Below are 27,852 nucleotides of genomic sequence, written 5' to 3'. Positions count from 1 at the left end.
CCTCGTGAACGTCACCACCGACTTGGGGAAAAGCTTCCCACCGTTCACCCTATCTATGCCTTTCATAATTTTATACACCTCTATTAGGTCACCCCTCATCCTCCGTCTTTCCAGTGAGAACAACCCCAGTTTACCCAATCTCTCCTCATAACTAAGCCCTTCCATACCAGGCAACATCCTGGTAAACCTCCTCTGCACTCTCTCTAAAGCCTCCATGTCCTTCTGGTAGTGTGGCGACCAGAACTGGGCGCAGTATTCCAAATGCGGCCGAACCAACATTCTATACAACTGCAACATCAGACCCCAACTTTTATACTCTATGCCCCGTCCTATAAAGGCAAGCATGCCATATGCCTTATTCACTACCTTCTCCACCTGTGATGTCACCTTCAAGGATCTGTGGACTTGCACACCCAGGTCCCTTTGCGTAACTACACCCTTTATGGTTCTGTCATTTATTGTATAGCTCCCCCCTACGTTAGTTCTACCAAAATGCATCACTTCGCATTTATGTGGATTGAACTCCATCTGCCATGTAGTACAGACTTGCAGCGGACTGAAAAGCTTGAGCATGTAGATATTAGGAAAGAGGATGTGTTGGAGCTTTTGAAAAGCATCAAGTTAGATAGGTCGCCGGGACCGGATGAGATGTACCCTAGGTTACTGTGGGAGGCGAGGGAGGAGATTGCTGAGCCTCTGGCGATGATCTTTGCATCATCAATGGAGACGGGAGAGGTTCCGAAGGATTGGAGGATTGCGGATGTTGTTCCTTTATTCAAGAAAGGGAGTAGAGATAGACCTGGAAATTATAGACCAGTGAGTCTAACCTCAGTGGTTGGTAAGTTGATGGAGAAGATCCTGAGAGGCAGGATTTATGAACATTTGGAGAGGTATAATATGATTAAGAACAATCAGCATGGCTTTGTCAAAGGCAAATCATGCCTTACGAGCCTGATTGAATTTTTTGAGGATGTGACTAAACACATTGATGAAGGAAGAGCAGTAGATGTAGTATATATGGACTTCAGCAAGGCATTTGATAAGGTGCCCCATGCAAGGCTTATTGAGAAAGTGAAGGGGCTTGGGATCCAACGGGACATTGCTTTGTGGATCCAGAACTGGCTTGCCCACAAAAGGCAAAGAGTGGTTATAGATGGGTCATGTTCTGCATGGAGGTCGGTCACCAGTGGAGTGCCCTAGGGATCTGTTCTGGGACCCTTACTCTTTGTGATTTTTATAAATGACCTGGATGAGGAAGTGGAGGGATGGGTTGGTAAGTTTGCTGATGACACAAAGGTTGGAGGTGTTGTGGATAGTGTGGAGGGATGTCAGAAGTTACAGCGAGACATTGATAGGATGCAAGACTGGGCGGAGAAGTGGCAGATGGAGTTCAACCCAGATAAGTGTGAGGTGGTTCATTTTGGCAGGTCAAATAGGATGGCGGAATATAATAGTAATGGTAGGACTCTTTGCAGAGTGGAAGATCAGAAGGATCTTGGGGTCTGAGTTCGTAGGACGCTCAAAGCAGCTGTGCAGGTTGAGGCTGTGGTTAAGAAGGCGTATGGTGTACTGGCCTTCATCAATCGAGGAATTGAGTTTAGGAGTCGTGAGATAATGTTGCAGCTATATAAGACCCTGGGCAGACCACACTTGGAGTACTGTGCTCAGTTCTGGTCACCTCATTACAGGAAGGATGTGGAAGCCATAGAAAGGGTGCAGAGGAGATTTACAAGGATGTTGCCTGGGTTGGGGAGCATGCCTTAATAGGATAGGTTGAGTGAGCTCGGCCTTTTCTCCTTGGAGAGACGAAGGATGAGGGGTGACCTGATAGAGGTGTATAAGATGTTGAGAGGTATTGATCGAGTGGATAGTCAGAGGCTTTTTCCCAGGGCTGAAATAGTTGCCACAAGAGGACACCGGTTTAAGGTGCTGGGGAGTAGGTACAGAGGAGATGTCAGGGGTAAGTTTTTCACTCAGAGGGTGGTGGGTGCGTGGAATGGGCTGCCAGCAACGGTGGTGGAGGCGGATTCGATAGGGTCTTTTAAGAGACCTATAGATAAGTACATGGAACTTAGTAAGATAGAGGGTCATAGGTAAGCCTAGTAATCACTAAGGTAGGGACATGTTCGGCACAACTTTGTGGGCTGAAGGGCCTGTATTGTGTTGTAGTTTTTCTATGTTTCTATGTCCCCTAGCATCTCCCTGGAACTTTTTTAAAAATATTCATTCGTGGGACATGGGCGTCACTGTCTGGCCAGCATTTATTGTCCATCCCTAGTTGCCCTTGAGAAGGTGGTGGTGAGCTGCCTTCTTGAATCGCTGCAGTCCATGTTCTGTGGGTTGACCCACAATGCCGTTAGGGAGGAGATTCCAGGATTTTGACCCAGTGACTGAAGGAACGGCGATGTATTTCCAAGTCAGGATGGTGAGTGGCTTGGAAGGGAACTTGCAGGTCGTGGTGTTCCCATTTATCTGCTGCTCCTGTCCTTCTAGATGGAAGTGGCAGTGGGTTTGGAAGGTGCTGTTTTCGGATCTTTGGTGAATTGCTGCAGTGCATCTCGTGCTACTGAGTGTCGGTGGTGGAGGGATTGAATGTTTGTAGATGTGGTGCCAATCAAGTGAGCTGCTTTGTCCTGGATGGTGTCAAGCTTCTTGAGTGTTGTTGGAGCTGCACCATCCAGGCAAATGGGGAGTATTCCATCACATTCCTGATTAGTGCCTTGTAGATGGTGGATAGGCTCTGGGGAGTCAGGAGGTGAGTTACACGCTGCAGTATTCCTAGCTTCTGACCTACTCTTGTAGCCACGGTGTTTATGTGACAAGTCCAGTTGAGTTTCTGGTCAATGGTAACCTCAAGGATGTTGACAGTGAGGGATTCAGTGATAGTTACATCATTGAATGTTAAGGGGCGGTGGTTAGAGTGTCTCTGGTTGGTGATGGTCATTGCCTGGCATTTGTGTGGCGCGAATGTTATTTGCCACTTGTCAGCCCAAGCCTAGATATTGTCCAGATCCTGTTGCATTTGAACATAGAAATCATAGAACCCTACAGTGCAGAAAGAGGCCATTCGGCCCATCGAGTCTGCACCAACCACAATCCCACCCTGGCCCTATCCCCATATCCCCACATATTTACCCACTAATCCCGCTAACCTATGCATCCCGGGACACTAAGGACAATTTAGAATGGCCAATCAACCTAACTCGCACATCTTTGGACTGTGGGAGGAAACCGGAGCACCCAGAGGAAACCCACGCAGACACAGGGAGAATGTGCAAACTCCACACAGACAGTGACCCGAACCGGGATTCGAGCCCAGGTCCCTGGAGTTGTGAAGCAGCAGTGCTAACCACTGCTACCGTGCCATCCATAACATGGACTGCTTCAGTATCTGAGGAGTCGCGGATGGTGCTGAACATTGCGCAATCATTGGCGAACATCCCCACTTCTGATCTTATGATGGAAGAGGGGTCTTTGATGAAGCAGCTGAAGATTGTTGGGCCTAGGACACTATCGTGAGGGACTCCTGCAGAGATGTGGAGCTGAGATGACTGACCCTCTACAACCACACCATCTTCCTATGTACCAGGTCTGACTCCAACCAGCGGAGAGTTTGCCCCCGATACCCATTAATTGCAGTTTCGCTAAGGCTCCTTGATGCCACACTTGGTCGAATGCGGCTTTGATGTCAAGGGCTGTCACTTTCACCTCACCTCTGGAATTCAGCTCTTTTGTCCATGTTTGAACCAAGGCTGTAATAAGGGCAGGAGCTGAGTGACCCTGGCGAAACCCAAACTGGGTGTCACTGAGCTGGTTATTGCTGAGCAGGTGCTGCTTGATAGCACTGTTGATAACCCCTTCCATCACTTTACTGATGATTGGGAGTAGAGTGATTGGGCGGTAATTGGTCGGGTTGGATTTGTCCTGCTTTTTGTGTAGAGGACATACCTGAGCAATTTTCCACATTGTCGGGTAGATGCCAGTGTTGTAACTGTACTGGAAGAGCTTGGTTAGGGGAGCAGCAAGTTCTGGAGCACAAGTCTTCAGGACTATTGCTGGAATGTTATCAGGGCCCATTGCCTTTGCAGTATCCAGTGCCTCCAACCGTTTCTTGATATCATGTGGAGTGAATCGAATTGGCTGGAGACTGACATCTGAGATGCTGGGGACCACTGGAGGAGGCTGAGATGGATCATCCACTCAGCACTTCTGGCTGAAGATTGCTGCAAATGTTTCAGCCTTATCTTTTGCACTGATGTGTTGGGCTCCTCCATCATTGAGGATGGTGATATTTGTGGCATCTCCTCCTCCAGTGAGTTGTTTAATTGTCCACCATCATTCTCGACTGGTTGTGGAAGGACTGCAGAGCTTAGATCTGATCCGTTGGTTGTGGGAGCTCTTAGCTCTGTCTATCACCTGCTGTTTTTGCCACTTGGCATGCAAGTAGTCCTGTTTGGTAGCTTCAGCAGGTTGATACCTCATTTTTAGATATGCCTGGTGCTGCTCCTGACATGCCCTCCTGCAATCTCCATTGAACCAGGGTTGATCCCCTGGCTTGATGGTAATGGTTGAGTGCAGAATATGCTGGGCTATGAGGTTGCACAATGTGCTGGAGTACAATTCCATTGCTGTTGATGGCTCACAGCGCCTCATGGATGCCCAGTCTTGAGTTGCTAGATTGGTTCGAAGTCTGTCCTATTTAGCACGGTGATAGTGCCACACAACACGATGGAGGTTATTCTCAATATGAAGGCGGAACTTCATCGCCACAAGGACTGTGTGGTGGTCACTGTTATCGATACTGTCATGGACAGCTGGCAGATTGGTAAGGATGAGGTCAAGTATGTTATTTCCTCTTGTTGGTTCCTTCACCACCTGCTGCAAGCCCAGTCTAGCAGTTATATCCTTTAGGACCTGACCAGCTCGATCAGTAATGCTGCTGCTGAGCCACTCTTGGTGGTGGATGTTGAAATCCCCCATCCAGAGTATATTTTGCACCCTTGCCACCCTCAATATTGTTCAACATGGAGGAATACTGATTCATCAGCCGAAAGAGGACGATACGTGGTAACCAGTAAGAGGTTTCCTTGCCCATGTTTAACCTGAAGCCATGAGACTTCATGGGGTCCGGAATCGATGTTAAGGACTCCCAGGGAAACTCCCTCCTGACTGTATACCACTGTGCCACCACATCTGCTGGGTCTGTCCTGTCAGTGGTTCAGGACATATCCAGGGATGGTAATGGTGGTGTCTGGGTATGATTCTGTGAGAATGACTATGTCAGGCTGTTGTTTGATTGGTCCGTGAGACAGCTCTCCCAATTTTGGCACTAGCTCCCAGATGTTGGTAAGGAGGACTTTTCAGGGTCGACAGGGCTGTTTGTTTTGCCGTTGTCTTTTCTCGTGCCTAGGTCGATGCCAGGTGGTCCGCCAGTTTTCATTTCTTTGTTGAGACTTTGTAGTGATTGTTACAACTGAGTGGCCATTGTTACAACTTGCTAGGCCATTTCAGTGGGCAGTTAAGAGTCAACCACATTGCTTTGGCTCTGGAGTCACATGTAGGCCAGACCAGGTAAGGAAGATAGATTTCTGACAATCAACAATGGTTTCATGATCATCAGTATACTCTTAATTTCAGATATTTTTTATTGAATTCAAATTCCACCATCTGCCATGGCGGGATTCGAATCTGGGTCCCCAGAACATTATCTGGGTTTCTGGATTAATAGTCGAGTGATAATACCACTCGGCCATCGCCTCCCCTAACTGACAGACCCTTAGTGCTAATTATTCTTCAATCAGCCAAAAGTACTAGTGTTTACACTGGGACCAAAAGGGCAACATTGTCAACATGAGGGGAGGGTTTTGCAACATTTCCCCCCTGTAGCCTTACACCAACCCACCCCCCCGCCCCCCGCCACCCCCCCCCCCCCCCCCCCCCCCCCCACCCCCACTGGACTCCAGGACCCAATGATTTTCTGGCTGTTGGATGTCAAAGAATGGCCCATCGTGTTAACCGCTTGTAAATTCAGTGCCCTCCTAGCAACCTGCAAATTCCTACATGAGTGGTTCTTGAAGGGCACAGTCCTGGCAAAGCTCCCAGCATTGTGGGCTGCTGATTTGTCAGGGCACCATCATCTCTCATTTTAAGACCAATTTTCGACAAATAAGGGATCTGCAGCTCAGGAACAATATGCTTTGAAACGCCAGTATGTATTACAATACGCCATGTATTGTATGAACAATGTTTTATATCATTCTCAATATGTCCTACAATAAGTAATGCCCTTTGCTGTTCACCCCTTGAATTATTCCTGCTTTGTATACTGTTTTAATGCCAGTTCCAATGTAGCTCACAGTTGGGTGAGTACTGTTATGTGTACTGTACCTATGAACAGGAACTGCAACAAAAGTCATTGTGTATTCTGAACTCTAACAGAGTGAACTTTGTTGCCTTGGTTGACGCTGAGCAAACTTTGTTGGGTTGTGATGTACCACTGGCTGCTTCCAATGTCATCCACATGAAGTTCCATCCTTAAAAGGGCTCACATTAGGATATCCACTGTCTGGGCCATAAAGTTGTGAATCAACTCTGCTGTCACACAGTCCAACCGGTTGGTGTGATACCGTGATTGCAAATTTGGACCACACATGTCCAGGTAACATACTCATACATCATTCCGCAAGCAACAGGTGCCATGATGCAAGATGGGGTGTGCACTCATGGTGCTTAAAGGCCCTGAGGTAACTAAAATTTAAGCACTCCTGCTATTTCCAGTGTCTGGAAGTACACTGGGCTGCTTTTGTCGTGGAGAATTTGTGATTTACCAGTGAGTTTTGCTGCATGCTAACAGGGAGAGAGCAATAGGTGTGATGACCAGTCCATCCAAAGACTGCAACAGATGTGAGGCAGCAATGGCAGCGATTCTGGGTCTGCAGAGCACATCAGGTAAGACATACAGAGGCTATGGAGAGGGGGAAACTATGTCCCATGTTCTCTGCCAATTTAGAGCCAGGATCTTTCATGCTCCTTGACAGTGAAGGAAAGCTACCTGGCAGACCAATATCTTTGTAGGTGTGTGTGTCCATCAGTGCTCTGTTGTTCGCAACACAATCAGGATTATTGTGTATTACACAGAGTAAGACTAATGCAGGCTCAGCTGGCGGCAGCTGTTATTGAATTAAACTTATTTACATCTCCGCAGCAGAGAGGGCAGCAGAGAGAGCAATAAAACAAAATGCTCAGATCTCGTAATATACTCCCTCTCTCCAACTTGTGCATTAAAATGGTACATGTACATAAAGTTGACAGAACACAACAGGACTAAACCAACATGAACCATGCCTAACATTTAACAGGTTGTGTTGCAAACATGTTTTTACTGTTATCAAAACTCAAACATATATAACTGATACCCCAGAATAACTTACATCTTTAAAAATGTTTTTCCTTAACACCAGTATATGTTTAACAAAAATGTCATAATTTAACAAGTACTAATGTTCATTTCTTCTTCCTTCCTAATATGTTCAGTTAACCTATTGGCTTCTTTCTGGCTCTGACGAAGGGTCATTCAGACTCGAAACATTGGCTTTATTCTCTCACCACAGATGCTGTCGGACCTCTGAGATTTTCCAGCATTTTCTGTTTTTGGCTTCTTTCTCTTTCTGTCAGGGTGTCTCCTTCCATTTCCATTCATTTGACTCTGCTCTCGCAACATCCCTTGACTATGTCAAACCTGAACTTTGCCTTTGACTCCCAACTTCACTTAATAGTTGGGACTGTGATATTGATTGATTTTGTCTTAATTAATGACCCTGGGGGGGATTTCTCCTATCCTGCCTGCCACAGAATCATAGCGGGCAGGGGGCAGACCACTCAAAGGTCCATTGATCTCGGGCAGGATTCTCCGGTTTTGGGGTGAGCGCAGCCGGAGAATCCCACCCCCTGACTCCGTCAATGGATTTTGCAATATCCTCAAACTTTCAGTTTTTTTGTGACTTTCACTTGCTTTCTAACTTCCACTTTGGACTGTAGAAGGAATTTGGACTATAGGAGGTTTATCATGCTTTCCCTTTGTCAGATTTCATCTTTTCAGCAAACTATCAACATGACACTGATGGGATCTCTCTCTCTCTCCAGTCCTCACGAGATATGTGAATTCACCTAGGCTGTTAATAACAACTTTCGTCACATACTTCTCTTTATCACCTCGATAGCTTTTCACCATGACATTCTGACCAGTACAGAACTCTCTATGTTTCATGCTAGGTATATCATGACTCATCTTTACTTTGTCTTGCTTTTCTATTACTTTGACATCAGGCTTAAGCAAACAAGACCTTGTTTAAACACTAACTCATAAGGTGAGCATACTATTGTAGACTGTAGGTTTATTCTGCAACAGAACAGAAAATTTTCTAGTCTGTATTGAAGAGAAACATGGAAATTATTGTTTAAATAAAAGCAAATTACTGCAGATGCTGGAATCTGAAACCAAAAGAGAAAACACTGGAAAATCTCAGCAGGTCTGGCAGCATCTGTAAGGAGAGAAAAGAACTAACGTTTCGAGTCCAGATGATCTTTTGTCAAAGCTAAAAGACATAGAAAGTGGGAGATATTTATACTGCAGGGGGAGGGAATGAAAGATGAGTCATAGCCATAGAAACCAGGGGAAAAGACTGCTAATAGCTGTCCACAGAGAATAAAGGGTGTGAATGGCCAAATGGCAGAGATGCTGTGAGCTGTGATAGATGGAGATGTTGGGGGGGGGTGGAGGGAATGGGACAGAGGTAGAATGTAGAAAAGGGGAAGCGGGGGGAGAAAAGATAAGGGAATGGGGATGAAGTAGGGGGGAGAAAAATGAAGAAAGACAATAAAGAAATAAAAGGTAGAGAATAGCAAAAAATTAAATAACATAGAATGAAAACAAAGGGGGCCGAGGTGGGGTAGAGCATATCATCTGAAGTTGTTGAATTCGATGTTGAGACCGGAAGGCTGTAAAGTGCCGAGCCGGAAGATGAGATGCTGTTCCTCCAGTTTGTGTTGAGCTTCACTGGAACATTGCAGCAAGCCAAGGACAGACATGTGGGCATGGGAGCAGGATCGTGTGTTAAAATGGCAAGCAACTGGAAGGTCAGGGCCCTGATTGCACACAGACCGAAAGTGCTCAGCAAAGCGATCACCCAGTCTACGCTTGGTCTCTCCGATATAGAGGAGACCACATTGGGAGCAGCGAATGCAATAGACCAAATTGAAAGAGGTGCAAGTGAAACACTGCTTAACCTGGGATGAATATTTCGGACCTTGGATGGTGAGCATAGAAGAGGCAAAGGGGCAGGTGTTACACCTTCTGCAATTGCATGGGAAGGTGCCATGAATGACGGGAGAGGTGTTGGGTATAGTGGAGGAGTGGATTAGGTTATCCCGGGGGGAACGGTCTCTGCGGAATGCTGACAGAGGGAATGAAGGGAAGATGTATTTGGTGGTGGCATCACGCTGGAGTTGGTGAAAATAGTGGAGGATTATGCTTTGCATGTGGAGGCTGGCAGGGTGAAATGTGAGAACAAGGGGGACTCTATCCTTGTTCTGGGAGGGAGGGGAGGGGGGTGAGGGTCGTGGCGCAGGAGATGGACTGCACGCTGTTGAGGACCTTGTCGACAACTGTAGATGGGAATCCACGGTTGAGGAAAAAGGAGCACATATTAGAAGCACCACTCTGGAAAGTGGCATCCTCGGAACTAATGTGGTGGAGGCGAAGGAGCTGAGAGAAAGGGATGGAGTCCTTACAGGATGTGGGGTGTGAAGAGCTGTAGTCCAGATAGATGTGGGAGTCAGTGGGCTTGTAATGGATATTGGTAGATAGTCTATTGCTGGAAATGGAGGCAGAAAGATCAAGGAAGGGAAGGGAAGTGTCTGAGATGGACCAGGTGAAGACGATGGAGGGATGGAAACTGGAAGCGAAGTTGATGAATTTTTCGAGGTCTGGACGACAGCATGAAGTGGCACCATAATATACAACACCAAATACAACTCAACAACGAGGAACACTACAGACAGTTACCTGCAGATCCGACCAAAGAACACACCCGTCAACTCAACACTCTGATCAAGACCTTTGATCCGGACCTTCAGAACACCCTCCGTGCTCTCATCCCACGTACTCCCCGCGTTGGAGATCTCTACTGCCTCCCGAAGATACACAAGGCAAACACACCCGGCCGTCCCATCGTATCGGGCAATGGGACCCTGTGCGAGAACCTCTCCGGCTATGTCGAGGGCATCCTGAAACCCATTGTACAAAGAACCCCCAGCTTTTGTCGCGACACGACGGACTTCCTACAGAAACTCGGCACACATGGAGCAGTTGAACCAGGAGCGCTCCTCGTCACAATGGATGTCTCAGCACTCTACACCAGCATCCCCCATGACGATGGCATTGCTGCAACGGCCTCAGTGCTCAGCGCCAACAACTGCCAGTTTCCAGATGCAATTTTACATCTCATCCGCTTCATCCTGGACCACAATATCTTCACCTTCAACAACCAGTTCTTCATCCAGACACACGGAACAGCCATGGGGACCAAATTTGCACCTCAATATGCCAACATCTTCATGCACAGGTTCGAACAAGACTTCTTCACCGCACGGGACCTTCAACCGGTGCTATACACTAGATACATCGATGACATTTTCTTCCTTTGGACTCATGGTGAACAATCACTGAAACAACTCTATGATGACATCAACAAGTTCCATCCCACCATCAGGCTCACCATAGACTACTCTCCGGAATCGGTTGCATTCTTGGACACGCGCATCTCCATTAAGGACGGTCACCTCAGCACCTCACTGTACCGCAAGCCCACGGATAACCTCACGATGCTCCACTTCTCCAGCTTCCACCCTAAACACGTTAAAGAAGCCATCCCCTACGGACAAGCCCTCCGAATACACAGGATCTGCTCGGATGAGGAGGATCGCAACAGACACCTCCAGACGCTGAAAGATGCCCTCATAAGAACAGGATATGGCGCTAGACTCATTGATCAACAGTTCCAACGCGCCACAGCGAAAAACCGCACCGACCTCCTCAGAAGACAAACACGGGACACAGTGGACAGAGTACCCTTCGTTGTCCAGTACTTCCCCGGAGCGGAGAAGCTACGGCATCTCCTCCGGAGCCTTCAACATGTCATTGATGAAGACGAACATCTCGCCAAGGCCATCCCCACACCCCCACTTCTTGCCTTCATACAACCGCACAACCTCAAACAGACCATTGTCCGCAGCAAACTACCCAGCCTTCAGGAGAACAGTGACCAAGACACCACACAACCCTGCCACAGCAACCTCTGCAAGACGTGCCGGATCATCGACACAGATGCCATCATCTCACGTGAGAACACCATCCACCAGGTACACGGTACATACTCTTGCAACTCGGCCAACGTTGTCTACCTGATACGCTGCAAGAAAGGATGTCCCGAGGCATGGTACATTGGGGAAACTATGCAGACGCTGCGACAACGGATGAATGAACACCGCTCGACAATCACCAGGCAAGACTGTTCTCTTCCTGTTGGGGAGCACTTCAGCGGTCACGGGCATTCGGCCTCTGATATTCGGGTAAGCGTTCTCCAAGGCGGCCTTCGCGACACACGACAGCGCAGAGTCGCGGAGCAGAAACTGATAGCCAGGTTCCGCACACACAAGGACGGCCTCAACCGGGATATTGGGTTTATGTCACACTATTTCACATAAATATTTCTGCTTTTTTCCTCCTGAGTCTTTATCATGCGATCCTAGAATCAGAATTTATGTCACACTATTTGTAACTCCCACAGTTGCGTGGACCTGCAGAGTTTCACTGGCTGTCTTGTCTGGAGACAATACACATCTTTTTAGCCTGTCTTGATGCTCTCTCCACTCCCATTGTTTTGTTTCTTAAAGACTGGATTAGTTGTAAGTATTCGCATTCCAACCATTATTCATGTAAATTGAGTCTGTGTCTTATAAGTTCTGTTTGTGAACAGAATTCCCACTCACCTGAAGAAGGGGCTCAGAGCCTCGAAAGCTTGTGTGGCTTTTGCTACCAAATAAACCTGTTGGACTTTAACCTGGTGTTGTTAAACTTCTTACTGTGTTTACCCCAGTCCAACGCCGGCATCTCCACATCACCATAATAGTCACCAGGCATTGCTTAGCTTGTCATCTCGCAAATACTTCTGTCAAGGCCTCTGTACACTTCTATCTGCAGCACCATTCAATGCTGGATGATATGGTTGTATTAGAGTGTACTCGATTCCATTCTTCAGAAATTTTTCAATCTCTTCCTATGTAAACTGCGGACTATTATCTGAAACCAACACCTATGGAACCCATAAATTGCAAACCAACCTCTCAAAACCTCAATAGTTTGGCACTTGTGGTATTGGGCATTGAGTCAACACTTGCTATAGCTATTAAGCAAAACACGGTACTCTCTCCCTTCACTTCAAAGAAACCAACATGTACTCATTCCCATAGTTTTCTTGTGTTTGACCATGGAATGAAAAGAACCTAAGTTAGATCATTTCTCATTCTGAGTCACACTTCACAAATTTTCACCAAACCTTCAACATCTCTTATCAATCTTTGGAAACAAAGATAGCTGCTTGCTGCTGCTTCCATGTGGACTATCCCTGTGTGATCTTGATCAGGTTCCTCTAACAATCTCTCAAAACTTGGGGGGGAACAATGACTGAAACCAAGTAGGAGACAGCCTTAATCTACACTCAGTTCATTTCTAGTTGTAAAATACGTCTGCAACTGCTCACCATCGCACAGTTTAGGCTGTGGTGCCATTTAAATATATTTTCTTAAACCAATTTCATTCATGAAATTATTGAGCATGTTACTGACTGCCACCATGCGAATTTCTTCACTGCTTTCTCTGGCAGATGCAGGCATGTCAATTGCGTGTGTAAAGTAATACACAGGTAAATCTAGCTAAAAATTGATTCATTTTCACAGACATCTCAAAAGAATTTATGATATTTAATTTCATACTGACAGCTAATTTTATCATTTGGTCCTCCTTGCTCAAAGGCCACTTTGCGCTTTCATCACACTTCCTTTCTGGCAGATGTATTCTTAGATAATCCCTACTGTAAATAACTTGGTTCCATTTAAATATATTTTCTTAAACCAATTTGTTCCCATCAGGAAGATTCTGGTCCTTCCTACTACCACCAGTGGGAAGCAATAGGATGTCTCATCATATTCCACCCTCACACTAAATTGACCTAACACTATTCTTGGAATCACTAGTCAGCTTCATGCCAGTTTTGTGTAAGGGAATGTGACTAAGACATTTCTGGTACATTCCTTCTGAGATAATAGATACTGCAACAGCTGAATCAACAAGGAAAGTAAGTTGTGCATCTTTGACTTTCATTTATACAGTGGGAATTGGAATTATATCTTCAGCCATCTTATCTTCGGTGTGCTGTTTTTCTTGCTTTTTGACTGAATGCTTCTGCAGCTGCTCACCACCACACCATTTAGGCTGATCATTCATGACATAATTGAGCACTTTACTGAGCACCATCTCCTTGCAAGTTTTTTCACTGTTTTCTCTGGCAAGCACAGGCGTCGTGATCTTCGTGTTCCATAACAACCACTTCTGTTACTGGCGGATTTCCAGGCTACTGAACTAGCTTTAGATCTACCATCTTGTGCATGGCTGAGAGCTGAAGCTTTACCATGACCTGGAGCATTCTTTTTTACTCTATTCCTGCATCCCATCTGGATTTGGCTGACTTTCCCACTTTAACTGGAAATGGGGACATTTAAATGGTTGGTAGTACCATGGCATTGGTAGATCAAGAGACGACGAATTTGGTTGCCATGACATGGATCTCATTGAAATCTAATATATCCCTGATGTTGGTTAGGGAAAAGGATGACTTTGTAATTCGTGATTATCTATTTCTGCATTACCATGGATATGGTCTCGTCACAGGCCCCGTTCCAAATCAGCTTATTGCCTTTGCTCAAAAGCTCGATCTGTATTTTTTAATTCTTTAGGCCTCCTATGAATGCGTCTCTAATTTGGTGAGAGTTACTTTAACTCGAGAATGTAATCTGCGATAGTCTCACTTGACAACTGTTTTCTTTTCATGGAATGCCGGTGCAAACTCATTCTTTGTCATTCCATAATATGAGTCCGGAATCTCTTTAATTTCAGAATAATTGGGGTCTAGAAGGCAAAATTGGTTAGGCACCATCTCAAAAGCATCTGGCCCCATCATGGTAAGGAAATAAGCCTTTGTGCATTTTTCAATTGCATACCATGCTGACTCCCCTGGACCTGAATACAATGTGTGCACAGAGAAATAGAACCATAGAATCCCTACAGTACAGGAGGAACCCATTCAGCCTGTTGAGTCTCCACCAACTCTCTGCAAGAGCATTCCACCCAGGCCCACCCTCCACCCCATCCCTATCCCCGTAACCCCATGCATTTACCATGGCTAATCCACCTAACCTACAAAATCTTTAGACATGAAGGGGCAATTTAGCATGACCAATCCACCTAGCTTGCATATCTTTGGACTGTGGGAGTAGCCGGAGCACCAGGAGAAAACCCACGCAGACATGGGGAGTTATCTCACTAAGATAAAAGCAAAATACTGTGGATGCTGGAAAATAAACAAAAACAGAAAATGCTGGAAAATCTCAGCAGGTCTGACGGCATTGGAGGAGAGAGAATTGAACCAACGTTTCGAGTCTGGATGACCCTTCGTCAGAACTTCGTCACTAGCTCTGACGAAGGGAGTTACCTCAGTTGGCTAGATGGCTAATGTGATGCAGAATGATGCCAGAAGTGGAAGGTTCAGTTCCTGTACTTAATGTGATAGTTCATAGAGACATGCCATGTCTCCTTGCCTTGTTCCACATTTGCGGAGTGGTGATCCTCAAGTTATAAAAGTATAAAAGTTGGGGTCTGATGTTGCGGTTGTATAGAACGTTGGTTCGGCCGCATTTGGAATACTGCGCCCAGTTCTGGTCGCCACACTACCAGAAGGACGTGGAGGCTTTAGAGAGAGTGCAGAGGAGGTTTACCAAGATGCTGCCTGGTATGGAAGGGCTTAGTTATGAGGAGAGATTGGGTAAACTGGGGTTGTTCTCACTGGAAAGACGGAGGATGAGGGGTGACCTAATAGAGGTGTATAAAATTATGAAAGGCATAGATAGGGTGAATGGTGGGAAGCTTTTTCCCAGGTCGGTGGTGACGTTCACGAGGGGTCATAGGTTCAAGGTGAGGGGGGGGGAGGTTTAACACGGATATCAGAAGGACGTATTTTACACAGAGGGTGGTGGGGGCATGGAATGCGCTGCCGGGCAAGGTGGTGGAGGCGAACACACTGGGAACGTTTAAGACTTATCTAGATAGCCACATGAACGGAGTGGAGGGATACAAAAGAATGGACTAGTTTGGACCAGGGAGTGGCACGGGCTTGGAGGGCCAAAGGGCCTGTTCCTGTGCTGTATTGTTCTTTGTTCTTTATATGTAACCATTTGCCTCTCTTTAAGCGCAGAAGCACTTTCCTAAATAAGTTGTACCATGCATAATATTGCAGGGACAGGGGGAATGGGAGGAACTGAGTTTTGAAATAGGAAAGGATGAGCATTGTGTGATTTCACAAGTTGGTGATTTATGGTCAAGCATGCAAGAGATAATTTCATCTAAAATCATCTTTCTCTTCCATTAAGTAGTTCCATCATTATAATTTGTTCAGTAAACTTGCTGGTTATTACTGCAAAATGAGAATCAGCAGAACTCTGTGCAGCTTTTGCTACAAGCGTTGGGATGATGGATGCAATCTCCCTGGTCCACTGATGACAGACTTGAAGATGGGTGGTGGAGACTGGGGCTGGAAAATAGCGGGCAGCTTCATGAGGCGGTTCCCTGACATTCCTATCACAAGAGTGCTATCCCCAGAGTTGGCATGTGAAGTGAATTGGCTGCCCACTCCACAAAGATTGGCTGTCAATTTGCATTGTTAAGGCCTGAATTAGGGAAGATTTTGCAGCCTTTCTGCCATTTTGCTGGTGGCGGAATGGTCCCACCTTGTGTGGGAAGGCTGCCTCTTGGCTGGGGTGTGGTGTTAGGAGGGTTGGAGGTGGGGTGTCATCAGGAGCTCGAGGCTCTATGCTGCTAAAACGGGGCCGTGGCTCATTTTGGACACAGTGCCCGATAAGGAGCGTGGGATCAATGCATTTACTGGGTTGAAATCATAGAAATCATAGAAACCCTACAGTGCAGAAGGAGGCCATTCGGCCCATCGAGTCTGCACCGACCACAATCCCACCCAGGCCCTACCCCCACATATTTACCCGCTAATCCCACTAACCTATGCATCACAGGACTCTAAGGGGCAATTTTTAACCTGGCCAATCAACCTCACCCACACATCTTTGGACTGTGGGAGGAAACCGGAGCACCCGGAGGAAACCCACGCAGACACGAGGAGAATGTGCAAACTCCACACAGACAGTGACCCAAGCCGGGAATCGAACCCGGGACCCTGGAGCTGTGAAGCAGCAGTGCTAACCACTGTGCTACCGTGCCGCTTTGAATGGTGCTGGAATGAATACCAAACTGTCCCACTAAAGGATATGTGACTGCGCAGCCAGTGACTAAGTGGATGGCTTACTGCTTTCTGAGCCACTGAACTACATCAACCAGATTACCACACATTCGATCACTGATCTGTGCTCAGTTTATAATCACAGGAAGGCCACTGGTCGAGCTGTTACAGTTGTCCTCAGGAAGAGGAGAAACAGATCAAAGCCCCCATTCTTGATTGTTGATTATTAATACTGCTGTAATGTGCCTCGAGGCACTTAAAACAAGATCAAGCCCTCTGGCACTTTCCACAGTCGAATGACCTGTGAACACCCTTGGGTTAGAATCAAATTATAGGGATAGACATCGGGGCAAGCTATGAGAAGGCTAGCAGAACCTGTAGAACTGTAACCCTGAAGGAACGTGTGTTTTTGCCTTTAGACAAGGAAAGGAAATTTGAGAGGAATCTAGAGAAACAAAATGCATCATTTATCTTTCATTTTTCACTTCTTTACACCCCCTATCCCCCTGTTGAGAATTGAATCACCTCAACGTTACATCAGTCTTTCATCTTGTCAAAGGTCAAAAGGCAAGTTAGTCCCCAGTGACCATCTGAGAAACAGAAGGTCACTTAGCTAATGAGGAAATGTTCTCAGTCTCTGCCTAATTGTCCCCACGTGGATAATGAGGATGTCCAAATGCTGATTTATTTTCACTCAGCTGTCCTTTATCACTTTAGAAAATGACACGTAGCTAGATGAGGTCGATGAATGGCAGTAATTCGAAGGCCTGATGTACTCATATTGGGCCTATTAATGGAAAGAGACATGAAGGATGGGTGAAAACCTTCAACTGGTATCGTATTTGGGATGTGAATATATACAAGTCTTCCACTGAAAATATTTGAAAGTGGCCGCTAATATAATTTTAAAGCAAGGACCGACAGACTTTGAACAAAATAGCATCATGAGTTTTGCACCTGATTTTTCAGTACAAAAGGAGCCATTCAGCCCATTGTGTCTGTGTCAACTCTCGGTGATCGCAACTCAGTTAGTTCCACTCCCCCACCCTTCCCAGAGCCCTAAAAATCTTTTCTCTCCAGATGATTCTCCAATTTTGAAAGCCTCACAGTGGCTTTGTCACTGATAATGTCAGTGGCAATATCACTGGACTAATAATATGGAGGCGCAGGCTCATGTTCTGGGGACAAGGGTTCAAATCCCAGTATGGCAGCTAGTGAAATTTCAATTCAAGAAATAATCGGGAATTGAAAATTTCAGTACTGGTGACAGTGAAACAATTGTCAATTGTCGTAAAAACCATTTGGTTCACTAATGCAATTTAGGGAAGGAAATCTTCAGTCTTCAAAGCTTGGCGTTACGGGTATAGGGCGGAGGGGAGGGCCTCGGTGGGATGGTCTTTCAGAGAGTCAGTGCAAACTCGATGCGCTGAACAGCCTCTTTCTGCATTGTAGGGGTTCTATGGTCCTATGATTCTTGGTAAGAAGTCTCACAACACCAGGTTAAAGTCCAACAGGTTTATTTGGTAGCACAAGCCACTAGCTTTCGGAGCGCTGCTCCTTCATCAGGTGAGTGGGATTTCAGTTCACAAACAGGGCATATAAAGACGCACACTCAATTTACAAGATAATGATTGGAATGCGAGTCTTTACAGATAACTAAGTCTTAAAGGTACAGACAATGTGAGTGGAGAGAGGGTTAAGCACAGGTTAAAGAGATATGTATTGTCTCCAGCCAGGACAGTTAGTGAGATTTTGCAAGCCCAGGCAAGTCATGGGGGTTACAGATTGTGTGACATGAACCCAAGATCCCGGTTGAGGCCATCCTCACGTGTCTGGAACTTGGCTATCAGTCTCTGCTCAGCGACTCTGTGTTGTCGTGTGTCGTGAAGGCCGCCTTGGAGAACGCTTACCCGAAGATCAGAGGCCGAATGTCCGTGACCGCTCAAGTGTTCCCCAACAGGAAGAGAACACTCTTGCCTGGTGATTGTCGAGCGGTGTTTCTTGATCTATGATTTTTGCCAACATGTGACTGCAGACCCAAACCGATATGCTTGACTCTTAACAAGCCTCTGGAATGATGTGGCAAGCCACTCAGTTCAAGGGCAATTAGAGATGAGCAGCAAATGCTGGCCTTACCAACAACGCTCACATCCCACAAAAGAATGCAGTTTTCAAAATCTGCCTTCACCATATTCTCAGACTGTGCATTCCAGATCCTAACCACCAACTGCATTTAAAACCTTTACGTTGTGTTGTGTTGTTCTTTTGCCAATCACCTTAAATTGGAGTCTCCTTGTACTTGACCCTTCTGCCAATGGGAACAGTTTCTTCCTATCAAGATTATTGAGTCCCCCCCATTATTTTGAACACCTCTATCAAATCCCTTCTCCCTTCCTTTCTCTATGGAGATCAACCCCAGATTCTCCAATCTATCCACAAAACTGAAGTCCCACATCCATGGAACTATGCTCATCAATCTTTTCTGCACCTTCTCTATTGCTTTCGATCCTTCCTAAATTGCGATGCCCAGAATTTGACACATGATTCCAATAGAACAAGTATTTTCGAAAGGTTCATCATAACCTTCTTGGGAATAACTCTATGGGCAGCATCCAAACAACCTAAGACATGATCATGGATAGGAACCATTCCTGGATCCTACACCACACTTGCCAGCAGCGCGTCCACTTCATAATCTTTAAGGAGGTGGCCTCCTAACTGGAGGGCCTGTATAATCCTGGAAGGATTAAAGACCCACCAGCAGTCGTGGGTACTGCTGCTAGGAGAGGGGCCACCTGACCTTGCATCTTAATTGGCCCTCTGAAAATGAGGGTAAACTGTGACCACAGCTGCTGGGCTATTCCTGAGGAGGCCATTTACATATGCAAACTGCCAGCCTGCTGCTGCCAGGTGTATAACCCTTGTCACTTCCACCCTGAGTCTGACAACATTGGCCAGAGGCGGGAACTTGTATGGCCACTATCCTCTCATCCTACCTTCCTCCCAGTACTGACATCAATGACAGAACCAGTACAATTCCATTCTTTGCCTCTGTTTATATTCTGTATCCTTTTTTTAACCATTTTCTCATCATGCCCTGCCACCATCAACAATTTGTGCACTTGTACCTCCATGTCCCTCTCTTCCCGCACTCCCTTCAGAATTATATGTTTCAGTTTATATTACTTATCCTCAATCTTCCCACCAAAATGTATCACTTCACTCTTTGCTGCATTAAACTTAATCTGCCACATGTCTGCCCATTCTACCAAGCTATCTATATCGTCTTGAAGTCTATCACTATGTTCCTCACAGTTCATGATACTTCCAAGTTGTGTGCCATCTGCAAATGTTGAAATTGTGCCCTATGCAAGTCATGTATCAAGAAAAGCAGTGGTCCTAACACTTGTTCCTTGGGTAACATCACTATACACCTTCCTGCAATCCAAAAACCAACATTCACCCACCAGTATTTGCTATTCCCTGTCATTCACCCCATTTTGTACCCATGCTGCCACTGTCCATTTTGCTTCATGGATCTCAGCTTTGCTGCTATGCCTATTTGTGTGGCACAGACACCTTTTGGAAGCCCATGTACACCATATTCTCTATTCAAAAAAGGAGGTAGAGAGAAAACAGGGAATTATAGACCAGTGAGCCTAACATCCATACTGGGAAAGTTGCTAGAGTCCATTATCAATGATCCCATAGCTCAGCATTTGGACAGCAGTCGTCAGCATGAATTTACAAAAGGAAAATCATGCGTGACAAATCTACTGGAATTCTTTGAGAATGTAACTAGTAGAGTTGACCAAGGAGAACCGGTGGATGTGGTTCATTTGGACTTTCAGAAAGCTTTCAGCAAGGTCTCACATAGCAGACAATTATGTAAAGTCAAACCAGATTTCAGACTGTTAATAAACTGTAGTTTCAATCGCTTGCTATTAATATCTGGAAATGGATAGAAAGCTGCTTAGTAGATAGGAAGCAAAGAGTTGGAGCAAATTTCTTTTGCCAACTAGCAGGCAGTAACTAGTGGGGTACTACAGGGATCTGTGCTAGGACCCCAACTGTTCACATTATATATTAATGATTTGGAAGAGGGAACTAAATGTATTATCTCCAAATTTGCAGATGATACAAAGCTGGATGGGAAGGTGAGCTGTGAGGAGGATACAGAGATAGTTCAGCTGATTTAGACAGGCTGAGTGAATGGGTATATGCATGGCAGAAGCAGTTTAGTGTGGATAAATGTGAGGCTATCCACTTAAGTAGCTATAATAGGAAGACAGGTTATTATTTGAATGGGTGTAAATTGAGAGAGGTGGTTACTCAGTGAGACCTTGGTCTCCTCATGCATCAGTAGGTGAAAGGAAGAGTGCAGGTACAGCAGGCAGTAAAGAAGGCAAATGGTATGTTGGCCTTCATAATGAGAGGATTTGAGTATAGGAATAGGGATGTTTTACTGCAATTGTACAGGGTGTTGGTGAGGCCACAATCTGAAGTATTGTGTGCAGTTTTGGTGTCCTTATCTGAGGAAGGATGTCCTTGCTATAGAGGGAGTGCAGCAAAGGTTTACCAGGCTGATTCCTGGAATGGCAGGTTTGTCAAATGAGGAGAGACCAAATCGGTTAGGATTATACTCATTCGAGTTTAGAAGAGTGAGAGAGGATCTCATAGAATTATATAACATTCTAACAGGATTAGACAGGGTAGATTCAGAAAGAATGTTCCCCATGGTGGAGGAGTCTAGAACTCAGGGTCATAGTTTGAGGAGAAGGGGTAAACCATTTAGAACTGAGGTGAAGAGAAATTTCTTAACCCAGAGGATGGTGAATATGTGGAATGCACTACCACAGAATGTAGTTGAGGCCAAAATGTTGTGCGATTTCAAGAAGAAATAGGGGCTAAAGGGATCAAGGGATGTGGGGGAAAGGCAGGATCAGGATATTGAATTTGATGATCAGTCATGATCAAAATGAATGGCGCAGCAGGCTCGAAGGGCCAATTGGCCTACCCCTGCTTCTATTTTCTGTTTCTATATTAACCACATTATTCTCATCAACACTCTCCGATACCTCATCAATAAACTCATGAAGTTAGTTAACACAATTTGCTTTTAACAAACCCATGCTGATTTTCTTTAATTAATTTACACTTGTCTGAGTGACTGTTAATTTTGTCCCAGCTTATTATTTCTAAAAGTTAAAAACACCACCTCTGTAAAATTAACCAACCTGTATTGCTAAATTTATCCTCACACCTCTTTTGCAGGGATAGAAGCATCAAGAGACACATTGACAGGAAACCTCCTGTGGCGGGGGTGGAAACATGGAGTGTGTCTCACTCTGGATGCTAAAGGGAAATAGCACCAAATCATCCGGCCCCAACTACATTAATTGCGCACCTCGGTGTTTTGTACATATTCCGTGTCAGGACAGGCCTGATGTTACATAGTCCGCCATCCTATCTGGGTGCCATATTGAAAAGACTTCCAATGTCACAAACCCACTATTGAAGAAAAAAGATGGACCTCCCGAAAATGAAGATGGATCTTCAGGAGCACTCTGAAATGGAAGATTGAGCTCCTGAAAAAGAAGATGGATCTCTTGGAATATTCTGAGGCTGGAAAATGGACTCCCTCCAGGACACCAAATCTGGAAGGGCCACCTGTAGATGCTCCCACCACCCACTGCTGTGGTGTTCCAGGGTCCAAGACTACTGGCGACTTCCATTCTGAAATCCAGAGGCAGCTCCAGGCGTTGTTCAGGTAAGTCCTGACATCTGTCGGCCACATTATTCCAAATGTGTTTTGCGCCGGTGTGTTTTCCCACCGGCATCATAGAGAATCTGGAATTGGCGGGGAGTCAAGTCTTCATCTGCGTCCTATTTGCGGGATACAAATGTGGTTCACATGGGCCTCCATCGGCTTTTCTGAACCACCATGGCATGCACCAGTGGAAGATCCTGCTGTAAATTCACATCGGGGGTAAAACAAATTTTTGGGTCTCCCACTGAGTTCTTCCTGCCTGCCATTGAACCTGCTGGTGGGGGCTTGAGAGAATTCCTCCCATTGAAGAGAGCTATTTAAAAAGCTACTTTTCATGGCCCTTGTACAATAGAATCATAGAATCTCTACAGTGCAGAAGAGGCCATTCACCCCATCGAGTCTGTACCTACTCTCTGACAGAGTAACTTGCCCAAGCCCTGTCTTTTCCTCCACCCTATCCCCATAACCCATATTTTTCCCACGGCTAATCCATCTAAACTACAAATATTGGGCCAATACCTTAGTTTACCGAATCTAGAATACCATCTTCAGTTTTCCTCCTCTACATAGTGCATGATTCAGATGGCCTTAAAGAGGTTTAAAGGCGCTCCTTTGGATGACATCTAATTTAAAAATGCTTAGTTATCCTGATGAGCATCTTACTTCAGAAAAAAAAGGTTTCAGGAATATGTGAGGTTTTTAAAACAATGAAGGGAATTCGACTGTATCCATGTGGCTAGACTCATTTGAATTAGTGAGAAGCAGAGAATACACAGTTAAGTTCCATCAACATACAACTAACCAGGTTAGACACTTGGAGGCTCTTCTCTTCACAGACAGTCATTGAGCTCTGGGACAATTTGCTGACATGCTCAATAAGTGTGGATTCACTGCAAGCATTCAAAAGGGAGCTCGATGAGGTTTTGGCTATGCCCAAATCCAAAAGGTAAATTAGGTGAAGTGACTCATTGTCAGTCTGGTCACTGGGAACTCAATTTCTTTGCCTGTGGACAATTGGAGAGGAATTATTCTGAATTCTTTATTTTCCCCAATTTCTGTTTCTTTTGTCCCTGAGGAGATTACCTGAAAGCTGATGGATAGGAGCACAGGGGACATAAAGCTTAATTGGAACAAGACTGTATGGAACAGGTTTGGTCGATCAGCTCATTCTTCCCACACATTATTCTGTATATTCATGGTAATAAAACTAAATGCTAATAAAACAATAAATGTATTCTACAAGAGGATTTCAGTGTTGCTCTGCTTTCCAGATGAACTGAAGGAAGTTTTGGAGGAAATTATTTTTCCCCCCTTCGAAATATAGGTTATGCCAGGCAATTTTTCAAATGTACAATCTCAATGTGAAGTTTTACTTATTCATATCCCATGTCAAATAACTCCTCACTCCTCATGATTTTTCCTCACCTTCCTTGTCATCTGTTGCAGAATTGCACAGTCGTTGGTGGTTCATTTGTTGTAAGTAATGTAAAGATGTCACCTAAATCTGCTTTTCCAAAGAAACAAGCATAATAATTAAAATGAGAGGATTTCTTATCATATAAACCACTTCTGGAGGTGCATTCCATGTGATTTGTTTGTCCTTCCTGCTGTTGCTGTAGAATTAGTGTTGGGTCAAAGAAGGGCTGGATTCTGAAGCTATATTTCTAAGGTAGTAGAGGCTTAACTACCAAAATGATATTATAACTCATTGCTATGACATACTATTTATGAAAGTGTTGAAGTTAATTTGCAATATATAAGTGCATTAACAGTGTTTTATGAAAACATCTTTCTTCTCTATTTCAACGACAGTGTTAATGGGTTCAGAATAAATGAGCAAGCACTTGTGTTAAAATAACAAGCAGAAGAATGCTTCTGAAATGTGTGTGTTTGCTGCGGATTGATACCTCAATTGGCCCTTCCTGCAAGGATCAGGAAAGCCGTGGCCCACACTACTGGCCTTTTGTCCAAAAATATCTGCAGATGCCCAAAATCCATACCAATGCATTTGCTTTAAAGTTGGGTTCATAACTTCAGACAGGCAAATCCTGCAGGCAACCAGATTTCAGACGGTTAATAAACTGTAGTTTCAATCGCTTGCTATTAATATTATTGAGAATTTCTAAAACTACTTTGCAAATGTGCCTTATTAGATTGGTAGCATAGCCAGTCGCAAAGTGAAACCACAAATCCTGATTAGGTCACACAATCAATTTTGTCCATTCCACTTGGACATCACAGGAATAAAATTTGTTTTGGGCAGTACGGCCAGGCAGACAATAACCAATTGATAGCCCTTTTGCTCCCCCGCCACATTTATTTGCCACTAAAGTCGATGGAAAATATTCTCAGGTGAAGTGTGAAACACACTGTCGGTTGGTTGTTAGCCATTTTCTGCTATCATCCATGATGACTTTAAACCCTGCCCGCCCACGCACCACCCCCCCCCCCCCGCCCCTCCCCCCAAATATCCCAAACCGAGCTCCTGCAGTTGTATTTTCTATACGTTTATTTCACAGCTCAGGAGCATGAAATTGGTTAATTGCAGTTGTGCAAATTAAGATGGATTCCATTTTTGAAATGCTTTTGGTGTTGGGCAATTTGACCCTTGCAGATTCTAGAGTGGCCATTATGGCCAACATTTAATGGCCATAGCAGCACCCTTGGTGATGTCTGCTTCCTGACAAAGTATTTTGTGGTTGACCTGCAGTTGATTTGATAGCTTGTTATTGATTTCCAATTTATGGCTGAGCAGCTTATTGAAATGCATGTTCTGTCTCTTGTGAAGGTTAGATTCTTCGATAAGAGCTTTCCCTACATCCTTTAGTGTGCCTGATTGCAATATACCTAATGTAATGTCTTTGATTCTTCAAAATATTCATTTTGTATGATCACCTTTCAATGTTTTGGCACTGATTATTTATCCAGTATTTTCACATTTTATTATGTTACATCTTAGTTTGCCTTGGCTCCAGTTTTCAAAGGGATCTGATGTCGGAGTATTAAGTATTAATTGTTCTCTCAGATCTGACATCTCTAAGATCCATGGATCTGTTTTTATTCTCTTTTTGTTCCAACTACGACAGTGTTTTGCAAATGAAGTGGATCATTGCATCAGTTTTGTCGCTGTCTCACAGCAGCTTATAGAGAGCAGAAAATGTATTTCTTGCTGCTACGTGACAAGGTTTCCAAACTGTTGAGCTTTTTTGGTTGCAAGGGAAAGCTGGTTGCTTCTGACTCTGACAGAACTGAAATACAACTAGAACACGGTTATAAGGCTTTGGCTCCAGCCCACATCAGCACTGGGAAAGCCTCTGGCATCCGGCACAAACCATCCTCGCCTCCTCATTGCTGATAACCTTGGCTACTTTATTGGATGTTTCCGTTGTTGACAATGTATAATCACGAGGCCATAGGGTGGCTCTTGTAGAAAATGGGGAAGATTGATGGGATTGCACTCTGCAGAAAGACATGTTGTTCTGAAGGAGGATATAAGAAAGCTAATCATAATTTCACATGCATTGTGCTTAATTAGGAAAGAATGACACTGTTGAAACCCTCATCCATTCTATTGTTGCCTCCAAATTTGACTCTTCCAATACTTACCTCGCTGGCCTCCCACCTGCCACTCATCCAAAATTTTGCTCTTCTTATCCTGACTCTCATCAAGTTGCAATCACCCTTCACCACTGTGTTCTACATTGGTTCCTAGTTCAACAACCCCTCAATTTTAAAATCCTTAACCTTATGTACAGATCCCTACCCCTCACCCCTCCCACCCCCAAGCCACCGCACAGCTTTCTGTAATCTCCTCCTACAGCCCTCCCAAAACTCTGCATTCCCCCATGCAGACCTCTGACTTCTTTTGTACCACAAATGCCATTTTGTCTTCCACTGTCTGGGCACTAAGCTCTGGAATTCCCTCCATCAATCTCTTTGTCTTACAACCTCTTCACCTCCCTCCTTCATGGCTCTCCTTAAAAACCAACCTTTTTGACAAAATGTGTCATCCTTTAGCTCAGTGTCAATTATTTTTGTCTGATTATGAAACATCTTGGGATGTTTTGTTATGTTGTTAAGTAGCTCCACCTCGAAGCATGCAGGTGAGGTTTGAATCTTGCAGGCATCAGCAGGGCTCCTCTGCGGCTGAATTCAATGTGGTCTGAACGGGTGTACAGTTTACAAAATAAGGTGGCATGAGAGACTGATTAGATTTTGGAATTATGGGATTAATATTTATAACAATGTATTTATAAATATTTAAATGAGGGTTTAAATAAATCCCTGAAAGGAAATTTAACTAAACTCACATTCCCAACACATCAAGAATATTGATCTGATATGCAGTCAGAAAAGCTACTTCTGTATTAACTAGGAAAATGAATTCTTATTTATCATTAGGGACGGCACGATAGCACAGTGGTTAGCACTGCTGCTTCACAGCTCCAGGGACCTGGGTTCGATTCCCGGCTCGGGTCGCTGTCTGTGTGGAGTTTGCACATTCTCCTCGTGTCTGCGTGGTTTTCCTCCGGGTGCTCTGGTTTCCTCCCACAGTCCACAAATGTGCGGGTTAGGTTGATTGGCCATGCTAAAATTGCCCCTTAGTTTCTTGAGATGTATAGGTTAGAGGGATTAGCGGGTAAATATGTAGGGATATGGGGGTAGGGCTTGGGTGGGATTGTGGTCGGTGCAGACTCAATGGGCCAAATGGCCTCCTTCTGCACTGTAGAGTTTCTATGATTCTATGATTTGTTTTCCTCAGCTAAACAATACAATTTGTTTTGTTTTTAGTTCCTATTTGAACTTGTATTAAAAATTCTGGTTTCGTATTTTTGTTTAGATGATCAATAATCCATACATCCCAAAGGCTCAATCTCAAGCTATTGGCCTTAAGTCATCCCTTAATCATGGATATCTGAAACCAAAAAAACTTTTAAGTTTCTCCCCGTTCATTAATATGACTTGAGGTCTATCTGATAATAAACACATTACATTGTGAGAACAACATTAAATTGTCTCTAAGCACACACCATACAGATTCCAGTCAAAGCTGCAGGGGGGCATATTGACTGATAACAGGAGGCAGAGTCGACTCTCACCTCCTGTCTTTTGAATTTGTGTTCTTTAGCACTGTGAATGGCCTGGGCCCTGAATCCATATGGGGATAGTGCTATCAACAGCCTTATTTAACCTTCCACCAATTGTGTATTTTAAGAGACTTGAGAAACTTACTCTCTGGCACAAGCAAAGATGGAAATGGCAGCCCAAGTTCGGATTCAACTGGCAGTTGAATAGTAAAGCATTATTATTGTTTTGGTTCCAGTATGCTCTGCCACTGTGTCTCCATTGACATGCCATTTCACAGAACTGATTGCATCACAAAAGTGATAAATGTTAATGTTGGTTGTCACCATCACAAATGTATGAGTTAGTAATTCCTTGACT

The sequence above is a fragment of the Mustelus asterias genome, chromosome 3 (assembly GCF_964213995.1).
Source record: "Mustelus asterias chromosome 3, sMusAst1.hap1.1, whole genome shotgun sequence".
Lineage (NCBI taxonomy): Eukaryota > Metazoa > Chordata > Chondrichthyes > Carcharhiniformes > Triakidae > Mustelus > Mustelus asterias.
This window is presented reverse-complemented; position numbering follows the sequence as displayed.